The sequence below is a fragment of the Hipposideros armiger genome, unplaced genomic scaffold (assembly GCF_001890085.2).
Source record: "Hipposideros armiger isolate ML-2016 unplaced genomic scaffold, ASM189008v1 scaffold_6, whole genome shotgun sequence".
Lineage (NCBI taxonomy): Eukaryota > Metazoa > Chordata > Mammalia > Chiroptera > Hipposideridae > Hipposideros > Hipposideros armiger.
The window spans coordinates 4,824,135-4,834,467 of record NW_017731356.1 but is presented as its reverse complement, the minus strand read 5'-3'; positions in this window follow the sequence as shown (position 1 = coordinate 4,834,467).

The window sequence follows — 10,333 nt, the reverse complement described above, 5'->3', positions numbered from 1 at the left end:
AAAAGGATAGTTTATGAATTGATCAGTTGTGACTGCTCAGAATCATTAGCACAAGTAGGTAGTAAGTACCTAGAAGCTAATTTTCATAGACTTGGCTTTACAATATTGGAAACATGCTTCACGGAAATGTCCAAAAGAAGAAAGAATTTTTATTATTTAGCTCTGCTGCACATACTCTATGGCACTTGTCTATACTGAACTAAGACCCCATAAAACATGTTTCATGTGGATTATCGGATATAGTCACCCTCCTCATCCCCCTGTTTGCCTGATTTTTACAAATTTCCCCTTCTGGATTATACTACTAAAACAGAAAGCACTGGTTATGTAATAAGTTACTGCATTGCCTTGGTTGGGTAAAAGCAAGAGTTTGTATTTTTCTCGTTTCTTACTTTCTTAACCCTTAACTCCTGCTGAGGTCATAACCACCTCAGTCTAAGCTCTGTGTCCATCATAATGATAATGGGAACAAATTGGGGTGGTGGGGGGGGGCAGCACAGTCCTGCCATTGCCTACCAGTAGGAGAGTCCAAACAGAACACTCTTTTGAGTAGCAATTATTTAATTTGCCCAGTCAAGGCACCGTGTTTATATACTATTTCACATTGAATTTGATTATGCCCTACAGACCTGGCTGGTCAAGGATTTGATATACACATATTGGCTTGGGATTCGAGCTTTCTTTTTTATTTAAATAAAAATTTATATATATATATTATATATATACACATATACATAGCTATATCTGTATATATATCGGGTATGTTTTAAGGATTTTTTCGCATGAGCGCAGCTGTTGCGATCAAATGACTGATTGGGAGGTAGAAGCACTGAATGAAGATGAGGCATTTTTTTTTCCATTGACATCCGTATTTTCCTTTTTTGTTAATATGCTTTTTTTGTTTGTTTTGCTTTGCTTAAAACCCTGTTTATGTGCTTATTGTTTTTTTTTTGGCAGGATACAAACTTGGTATATCTGGCAGAGCCCCCCGATTTTTTATGTCTCTGAAGAACCTTAAAAGACAATACCCATGGCCTCCAACCTTCTGTAGGCAGATTTGAGCAGATCTTACTTCTCCTTTGGACACTAAATTCCTAAATTTATTATTTAGGAATTCCTAAATATTAGAAGCAGTTGGTTCAATTTGGGACTCAAAATGATTATGGTATTGGAAAGGAACTTACGGGTATTGATTTTGTTAAAGTTCAGAATAAAAGTAAAATTTCATTTTCGGTATCCATTGAAATCCCTAATAACTCAATTCCTGTTACTCTTGTTCTTGTTTCCTTCTAATACAACTCATTCTTGCTTTCACCATTTTTTGTAAACTAGGCAGGCATAAAGACTAATTTCTGCAGTATTCCTATTCTGAATAAAACCTGAAACGCTACTGTTTGAATTGATTTAAAGTAGTCCCTTTCACTTTTTAAGGCATTTTCATTTGGGGGGTGGGTGGATCTCTTAAACTGTAGCCTTAAATCTAGCCGTACCTCTCTAGGGCCCCACACTCTAAAGGAAGCCTAGTTGGGTAGGAAGGAGAAAGCTATCTGTCGCGTTGTGCCCACAACTCACCTACTTTAAATTGGTCTCTCTGCCTTTCCTCATGGGCATTCTTACAACTGTCCTAGTGCTCACAAGCAGGTCTAGGAATTCAGTAAACCTCCAAAGTTTGGGGTTCTTTTTCCCTTTTCCTTTTCTCTGTGATAGCTTTGTAATACGAAGAACCTGTTAAGGGGTAAGTGGCCTGTTTTGGCAGAACTGCTTGATTCTAACTGCTTTTTTGTCAAAATCTATGAGAGGCATTGATTTTTGCAGCCTTTAAAATTTATACCTTTACAGACAGTTAAGGGATGGAACCAGATAGGAAGTACAATTTTAATGCTTTATACTTCTTAAGATATTATTATCTGCTGAAGATGACTTTATTTGCTTCCACTGAATTCAAAAGCAAGACCCAGACATCTCAGATGAACAGGAGCAATTCTGAGAGGGTTCAGGTAGGAGTAATAAGCACTGCGTTCACTCATGATTAGATAAAACTAGGATTTTATGAATAGGAATATAAAAGTGCTTTGACTTACTCTTTTTACAAGGTGTCTCTGGACAAGTGTAGAAGAACTAATACTAAGATACTTCAGTTCAGTTTCTTGACTTATACGTAGTTCTCTTGCCTTATAGATATTGTCACAAAATAAGTCCAGCAGCTGCCCAGCCTTGGGTAATTTACAGAGGCTGAAGTGACCAAAGATCCATTCCTTGTTACTTTCCTAATCAAAAGAAAAGTTAGTTATAGCATAGGTTTCTAGTAGTAGTATCCAAATGGTAAGACACTTTCTAATGCCAGCTACCAATATTCAACTACTTAGAATGTGTAAAAATTGACTTGGTACAGCATTAACGTGGCTGAGTCTCTTCTCACCTCTTTCCCTTCCCCTCTCATCTTCCTCATGTATTCTTTTGCCTAAAAGATATAAAATTGGTATGATTCTTATTTGCTACCTTGAATATTATAACTTCATCAAACTTTCCATAGGTCTTGAGGGTTGGAGTTTAAAATTGTTGTGTGTTTTTTTTTGTTTTCCTGCCCTTTTCTAGCTCGCAAATTCCCCTTGATTTACCCACTACCCTCCCCAATCTGCAACAGTGACAGTTTGCTGCCTCAAAACAGAGCATTCAAATGAATTCGCTTAGCCAATAACTTCTGTGAAGTTGCCTTTTCTAATGGTGTTATTACTCAGTGATGCACAAATGTGGTATTTGCCCTACTGGTAGGCAAACAAAGGTCTGGTTAAGAATGGTGACCTGCTGTTTGGGGTTGTTTTTTCTGTTTTGTTTTGTTTTAAGGAGAGCCAAAGACTTGTGCTTTACTCTGTTTTGGTTTGGGGGGAAATAGTAGCCATTTTGATTGTAAAACCTATTAAGTATTTGTGACTTGATTGTACTGTGTAAGTACTTTATCTAAAGTTAACTGTTCAAGTTAGCTGGCCTTATAAAATGTAAAAGTAATGAAAATTCATCAGTTTCTCTTTCGTCATGGAATATCATCTTTTACAATATTGTATGTAAGCAAGCATTCCCTTCCCCCTTTTTTCAAGATTATTTTGTCATGATAGCATTGTTTGTGGGTTTTTTTTTTAACTTGTGCCTAAAGAACAGTCTACTATCACTGGTCAATGGGACTGGGTAAAAGAACTCGTGAGCAGGTGGCTGGTGAGAAATAATTAATAGTCAGTACATACCAGGTTATATTCAGATTCAGAAAAAATAGGTTCTCACTAAAGAGCATTTGATTGGTATTACTTATATAAAAGTGATGATGGATGTAGTTCTTGCCATCTTTTTTCCATTTTCTTTTTTTTGCACATTTTAAAGAATTGAGTAAAGGTTTTATATATACACTATCTGTAAAAGCACCTGTAATGATTTATATTTCATTAAAAGCAAAGGCCCAGTTACTTTTTAGGAGAAATTAGTAACCTACCTGTAAATTAACTGCAGTGTTGCTAAGTAAGGTTTTTACCCTAAAAGAGTACAATTGTGTTTTTTAGTTGGTGTTCCATTGTTATAGTGTTCTCTTCCCTGAAATACTGCCTGTCCCTTTAGATGAAAATTAGAGCTCTAAACTAAAGCAGTCACGCTCAACATTAGGGATGGAGCCAGCCAGCAGGCGACCGTTGTCAGCATTTTTACCTGCATGCTCGTTTGGTGCTCCACACCAGCCTTGCTATGGCTTTTATATTTCATTGTTGCTTCCGTTCAGCTTGATGAAATTTTCCTGCTGAAATGATTTATTGGGAGTGGTGGGTGGATTGCAGTTAGTATTCTTTAAAATTCTTAATTTAACTTTTCTGAGCCACTTAAAAAGAAACTTGTTTTGGTTGAAAGGTACTATTAATAGTGAATACCAACTTAAGATTTGATTTTTAAGATTATATTGCATTGCTAAAGATATTTCACATGTAATAGATTCTAATTGAAAAATAATACTAGCTATAATTTTAATAAAGAATAGGAAACTGCCACCACCAGGAATAAGTAACACCTTTTAATGACGTGTCTCCGATAGGTGGCTCTTCAATACTGCACTGAACAAAATAGGTAAAGAGCCTTTCGAAATCCCGTTGTGATAAAGGGACTTACCTGCCACTGGAATCCTTGTTTTCAGAGCCTCTGAATTTTCAGCCAAACACTGAATTTCCCTAAACTTTATTCCTGAGCAAAACATCCCTAGCGTAATAACCTGTATTTTCACAAGAAAATAAGGCACAATAACCTAAGAGAGAGCACTTAAAATCTCAAGACAATATTGTGTCCAAAAATGTGTATTTAGAAAAACAAAATCCTGTGGAATTTAGTATATTATATACTAGGTAAGGTGAGTTATTTTCTTGTTTTGAGGTCTCACTGTTTCTGGTTGTTTGGCTTTTGTTTTGTTTAGTTTTGTTTCGTTCAAGTAGACGGAGCTCACAAGTCTTTGGCATCCATTCTAGGTTGTACACTCAAGAGAGTCATAACTGGAAACTGTCAGGTAGCCCTTCCCCCCACCCCAGCTGGTGTATAAAAGGGTCAAGAAAAGGATGGAAACAAACTATTGGGTGAATAATTGGTTGTCTGGTTGTTTTTCTTTTTGGATTTTTTGTTTTGTTTTCTGGCCTGATTTTAAAGAATCATTCGTGTAATCTCTCTCCACCAATTGGCTGCCATTATTCACAATAATGTCTGAACCACTCTGTAAATTATTCCACTGCTGTGAAGGCATTTTAAGCTTTTGTTTATTATTTTTATATCCTCTGTTCAACTAACTTACTGTCCTGAGAGCTCCTTTTAACAGGCGTATTGTTGGCTTCAGTTTCCGTTATCCTCTTTCATCCTTTCTCCTCTTCCCACCTTCTGGGAATGAAAGGAACTTGGGAGGTGTGATTTTTTTCCCCCCCATTCTATTCATTAATCCTTACTTTTTTTTACTCGTTACCTTACTTTATGATGAGTCTATGACTTCTTGGAACAAGAGGAATGGAAAATGTGAACTAAGATAATGAACAAAACCTTTACCCACTGCAACGTTTTCCAGTTGTGAGAGTCCTCTTCCTGCGTGTGGCCTCTTCCTCGTCACTGCTGTTACCCCTTTTCCCTGACGCTGGTCAATTTTGTCTCTAGGCTCATATCAGTCTCCCCGAGACAGTCTGCAGTCATCACCCTTTGGGGTGGATTTTATTTTGTTTTGTTTTGTTTTAAATAACTTTTTAACATTAATGCATATTTGCTTGGGATAGAGCTTGTGTAATTTACCAATCGTATTGATTGTATGTGATTGTGCCCTGCAGAGGTATCTTTAACAAGACAAAACTAACCTAGATTAATAAAGGAGCTCATGAGATTGGAGTCAGATTATAAATGATTTCATGAAATCACTTACAGTTTTAGATCGGGAGAATTCATATCTCCTGTTGTTGTAAATGAGTGCTAGACGAAACACCATTTTTCAAAGGTTTTCCTGCATTCCTGTTTTTTTACCCTCCCTCTGCTCCCTGTTCTTTCTTGCCTGCCTCCACCACCTTTCCAGAAATGAAAATCTCGAGTCTTAAGTGACAGCTGTTTTTTAAATTACAGAAGTTTGTGAAGTTTTACTTTTTCCAAGTGTTTCCAACTTGGGGGGGAAAAAAGTGAAGACAGATAATGGGTTGGAATTTCCCAAGCTGTGAATAATTCCTTTGCATTTGGCAAACTGTGAAATCTTATTTGAAGACTTCATTTCCTAAAAGTTCTTCTGGAATAGGGAAAAGAACCCTGTTTGAAGTGAACCATTTTCTTCTCTTTTTTAATCTGTTTATAGTTCCAATTTTTAAACAGCCTTCAAATCAAGGGAGGTGGAAAAAAATAGTCGTAGGAAGATATTTAGGGCAGCAGAACCCTGGGTCTGAATAAGTGCATGTTCCACTTGTTGCAAGGTTTTGAGAGGATTCGGGCTGTCTCTCAATTTTGTATTATTTGTGTGCATGTTGTTTATATCAAAGATGCCGCATTTTGTTAAAATGCTATTCCTTTATTACTTTGGAAACTGACTCGGCCTCATGTTGCTCCTAATTACTGTTTAAGGCTCCCATGAGTTGCAGATAAAAGGATTATTCTAACAAGCAGAAGGAGGTGATTCACCTTTTGGTTTGTAAATATATATGAAAGTGTCTACAAGGTCTTTATCTGCTTTCTGTCAGCATTTATATTAAATGATAAACTAATGAGGAGAAGTGTGTAGTCTCTTGTAAATGAGTCTGTGCCATGTTATTCTAACCGTGGGGTTAATTTTTTACACCTTTTCTCTTTTTAGGTGAAAAATAGAGAAGTAGGTAATGTGCACAACAAAACACATACTTGTAGTAGCCAGTTTTGCAGAGATCACAGGAATTAGTCCAACCTTAAATAAACTACCATCCAAACTCCTTCATCCGTTACACAGTGATTGCACATCAGGGAGTGAGTGAAGGTAGTGAGATCCTAGGGCCAGTGTTCAGTGACATCTAATGGCTAACATAAGGCCTGCTTCTGACGGCTTCTCTTAAAATCAGGACCTCCATGCTTAAGCAACATGGACTAGCTCTGGGTACCTTGGAAATGCACATAGTTTTTATCTTTCCATTCTTACTGACTTCTAACTGTCCCCACCTATTAGTTATTCCTTGCAGTTAGAGGATAAATGTAGATGTATTTTCTCTTAGAGATCACTGTAAATACACGCTAAACAAACAATGGCATGAAGAAGAAAAAGGGAGGGGATTATAGATGAAAAGAAACGAGATGCCAAAAGCGAATGCAGCATGTGGACTATTTGGACAAACCAAATGTACAAAGACATTTTTTATATAATTAGGGAAGTTTAAGTATTGGATGTTAGATAATAGCAGGAAATAACATGTCTGTTCAGTGTGATAATAGCAACAGGATTATATAAGAAAATGTCCATGTTTTCAAAAGATGCATAACTGACAGTGGCTGGAGTTGCCTTTAAAATTACTAAATATTTTTCAAAGAAAAATAATACACATTACCAGTGAAGGTTATTTACTCCTACCAACAATTAGCAATTAGGTGTCCATTGGTACTGTATCTGATCTCAAGGGAAGGGGCCAGAGTTTTAAGAAGTTCAGAAGGTATGAAGGACGGTGACGACTGCAACCATTCTTGAATGTTATAAAACCTAGGATGGGCATTCCACAACCAGACCCGCCATCTTTACCACTTACCCAGGCCTACCCTGCTCACCACAAGCAATAGGCTACTTTCCGACCCCTTAGATTTAAGACTCATAGATCAATGTGTGTTTTTGTGTGTGCATTAGCATGGCACTCCCAGTAACCAGCTAATCTGCAATGATCGATTAATTAAGTCCCTGTGCTTTCCAACCTGGTGGCTCATTTAGTTAATGGCTGCCACCCTTCTCTGGAACACGTAAACAAGTTTTTCACTTGTCACTGAATACCACTACACTATTTACTAAAGTAATTTATTGAGTCCTCCCTGTATGCACAATACTGAAAGTGCTGTGTCTACCCTCAAGAAGCTTAGACTCCAGTTACGGAACTTGACATGTATACAGTTTTAAAACAGGTAACAAGCATCTACAACACACTGGACAGAATTACCAAAGAGTTGGTCAACCACAGTTGTTCCCAGGAGAGTGAGGAGCTGTGAGACCACAAAGAAGACCTAAGCTTGCTGGCTGGGTGGCAAAGTCTTTCGCGCAGAAGTTATATTGAAGGTAAGACTTGAAGAATGGGGGGGATGAGGGGAGAAGTTGGAGGCAGAGGCTCCTAGTCAGAGGAAACAAGATGTGTGAACTCTGAATGAAGAAAGCCTGTGTTACGGAAACTGGAAGGTCTCCGAGGCGAGAGCAGAGGAGAGGACAGTGGCTTCCTTCACTTGAGGCAGAGCCAGGTCCCCGAGGCCTGTGGGCCGTGCCAAGGTGTTTGATTTTACTTGAGAGAGACTGGAATCCTAGAAAGGACTGTCAACGGGGAATGAAGGGTCAGATTTGTGCCTGTTGGTTCACGTTTATTGGGTCGCTTCTCTATCACTGCTTTGCAGGCCTAACAGGCAGGCACTTCACCTGGGACTCGGGGGAAGAGGTTTCTGTCCCAGCAGGTGGAGTGGGGCCTGAGCTCTAATGTCCCCAGGCTAGAGTGGTGCTGTTCATCGGAAGACCACCCTTTTGAGTAGTAGGCTCTTATGTGATAGGCAATTTTAGCAGAAAGATCCAGTTTCTGCCTATCAAATTTTTATAAAATGAATGAGATGTGTGACTGCGTCATTAGCGCTACCTCGAGACTGCTTGAAGGAAAACGCGTAGGCTGAGGAAGCAAGGTGATTTGGGAAGGTTCTTATGTCTGAAGCGTGGGTCCTGAAAGGTGTAGAAGGGTTTGCGTGCTGAACAAGATGAGGAGTGGAGACTCCAGCCTGGGAGCACGCACAGTGCCCCGAAAGCAGGTGGCCTTGTAACGGGACTTCTTCCGGGAATCAGCTAGAAAACTTGGGCTGGCCCGGGTCTTGAAAAGCTTTGCCTACCATTGAGTCTTCTAGATTTGTCCTTTAGCAGTTAAACACCAGTAAAGATGGTAAGACCAAGGGGGATGTGATTCTTGTGGTTTGAAAGGTCTGAGGCAGAGCCCAGCTATGGCTCTGTGACAGTGGACTCATAAGAAGTGGTGAGAGCCCGCATGGAACAGTGGGATTGAAGAGCATGGAACTTCTGAGATGGTGTCTGATTGAGGCACAGCTTGAGAACAGAGGCTGCTAGCGTGACTGGTGTTACCAAACAGCCAAACAGTTGCCACCAAAGTCAGCGGCTTCCCGTGGTTCCTTGGACCAAGCACTAGGGATACTCCTACAGCATTGGGTTAAAGGGGGGAAATGACCTTTGCAGTATCAAAGCCCTTGAAAATATTCAGTTCCAAGGAAAACCTACAGTCTTCTCAGTTCATCATTGATTCCCTCTCCTCCCAAGTCCAAAAATGTGCAGCTTATTGGGACCGAAAATGTGCCCTTTTTGGTCGACACTTGCTCGTCATCCTCTGACTGCGCCTTCTCTTAATCCTGATGACAAGCTAGGGACCCTGATGAACCCCTGGGCCTGGGACAGGACTGGGGCTGCTGCTGCAGAGTGGGCAGGCCCATTTCTCTAACCGAGCAGCGCCACTCCTGGTTACTGAACTTCCCTACGGAAGTGCCCCCATGGTCCCCCAAGAGGTGAGTCCTGGAGCTCGTTTCTGTTTGAAGTTAGAATAACCAGTGCCCAGGCAGCATCTGCCGGTTTGCAATGCTAGCCATTTGGGAAGAGCCAGAAACCAGCCATGCGCCCCTCATTTCTGCCCCACCCCTCAAATGGACTCGGTCACACCTGCTAAAGCAGCCCTTGGCAGAGGTGAGAAGCAGGCGTCAGTCACATAACTGACCTGCCCTGATCAAAACACACCCCCTTGGCCTTAACTTCACTATGAGTTTCTCTCTGTTGCTTCTGGTCCTGTCCAACCCATCCCCTCTCCGGGAACTTCTTCCCAGGACCTCGGCTTGGGCCCTGTCTCCTCCCCTTCTGTCTCTGCGTCTTTCAACACCTACAACTAACTGCCTGACCTAATGTGGAAGTGGAGAGCTTTAACTCCATGTCACTCTCTCTCGCTCAGCCCCTCAGGAATACCCTTGCCCAGTGTTTCTGTTCTTACAAGGGGTCAGTATCCCTCTGAATAAGGAAGCATGTTTTACTTTACTTGAGCACTTTCCACTGGGGAAGAATTGAAAGTATTTTCCTGTTAATAAGTCAGCAAAACTACTCTGAACCTGGGTTCCTTCAAACACAAATATTTATTGGGTAGCTGGGACATTCAAGACCCAGTGGCATGAGCAAGCATTGCACGTGTTCAGTAAATATTTGTTTTGATTTGGTTTCCCTAACACCAAAACTGAACTTTCTAATGGTTGTGAGAACCTGGACAAGTTCCAGGGAGATGCTTTGAGAGTCTCCCCGGAAAGCTGCCACATGATAATGCAGGATATATTTTGATAAACTTTATTTCACCTTCATTAAAATGTCATAATCACCTAGTAAACTGGAAGCCCGGGAGAATTGGAGGCAATTCTGGTTTTTGTGCTACATGTTTTGCCAAATTTCCATGGAAGTTAAGCTTTGAGTTATTCAGTAACCACAGCAGGAGCTCAGCTCTGCTGTTGGCTCCACCAAGGTCTTACCCTTGGCTCCAAAGGAAAGAAGAGAATAGCCCCGGATGTGAGGCAGTGGCAAGGACCAGCTGAATGACAGCCCTGCTCATAGGGGCTGTGGCTGGGACTG